Below are 1594 nucleotides of genomic sequence, written 5' to 3'. Positions count from 1 at the left end.
AACCAGAGAGAGCCTCCAAACTCCACATAAAGGCCCCAAACTGGTCATTTGATTCAAACCCACGACCTTCTTACTGTGAGGAAACAATACAAACTACTGCATTGCCATTGGTTCCGCCTCTAATCATTCTCTGACAACAACCACTAGCTACTGTGAAAATATATATATGTATGTATGTATATAGCCTTTACTAGCTCTTTTAAATGTCTGTCTGAACAGAAGAGAACGTCATGAACAGTATGTTCACTATCATCTATCCAGACAGCCTGGCTACACCGAAGTACACATAAAATCTGGCATTTCCCAGGAGGCTGGGTCAGTGAACTAACCATTAGTTTGCCACATTACAGACAGTAAAAGGGTTTAAACAAAGGCTTGTGTTCTGCACTGATTTGGAAGGTGAAACAAATGTGATCGTACATTTTCATAGTTAGATAGAATAATGTGTTCCAGCTTTGGTCTGCTGCTGTTGTGTTTTTTAGTCATCTGCACACTGTGTGTCATGATACCAGATTTTCACTGCATAATTATCCCCAAAAAGTAATTACAATGATATGACTGCAAGTACTGTGGTATTAAAAAACTGTATCAGAAGATTTTATTATTAACTTTGTCTGCTAATTGCAAATGAAAACAGGTGGAACTTGGGAAAGCACTGTGGTTATGAAATGCAGGCAGTGGATATAAATCTTGACGTGCAGCGTCGTCCTACATTTGAAATGTCTGGCACATCTGACTTCTTTTGAGTGATGGCCCTTCATTCTCAATCTTGGTTGCATTGTAAGCAAAATGTTACAGAAATCAATAGAATGGATGACTAAATAAAGGTCAGAGCAGTCTCTTGTACAAATGACAAAAACAGATGTCTGTGGACGTGTGAAATAGCATGCACATGTGCAGATTAATTCCCACCTCTCACAACAAGACCCTGTGCACCTGCTTCGCGTATTTGTGTGTGCGTATATATAGCAGAGAGAGAGATTTATCTCTGTCCTTTGCTGCAATGTCAGACCCAATTTTTCCTTCATCCAGAAGCCACAGCAGCAGGCATCAAAGCTCCAGGGGCAGCAGCTCGCACACAGCCCCTCACGACACGACAAGGACCTTTACCACTCTGCATTTCATCCACTTAATTATCTCCCACTCTGTCCATCTCTCCCCTTCCCTCTCTCCAACACTTCCCTTCAAATTAATTACTCCCCTCCAATACAATGCAGCTTAACTTTGGAGAAAAAAGAACCCAGAATTTTTTTTTTAAAAAAAGCAAGACCTCACATCTTATCTCATCTTCACTCAATAAAGATGTTTTGAACATCCCATTGTTGTTTTTAAATTCACATACTGGTATTAAGTCAATCAGATTTTAATGGAAATACAGCCCGACTCTGAATGTTAGAGCCTCATTTACATGTTTTTAAGAACAGGCTCAAGACCCACCTTTTTAATTTAGCTTTTACTTAGCGTTTATTTATTTTATGTTTATTTATTCTATCCTGTTATTCTATTATTAATTTAGGATTTACCTAATATTTGCTTGATTTTATTCTTATTCATTTTTTAATCTTCTTATTCTATTTATATTTATATTGTATCC

This window comes from Pundamilia nyererei, unplaced genomic scaffold (genome assembly GCF_000239375.1).
Source record: "Pundamilia nyererei isolate P.nyererei 1_Seehausen unplaced genomic scaffold, PunNye1.0 scaffold00001, whole genome shotgun sequence".
Classification (NCBI taxonomy): Eukaryota; Metazoa; Chordata; class Actinopteri; order Cichliformes; family Cichlidae; genus Pundamilia; species Pundamilia nyererei.
The sequence above is the reverse complement of the archived record's forward strand: the minus strand, read 5'-3'. Positions refer to the sequence as shown.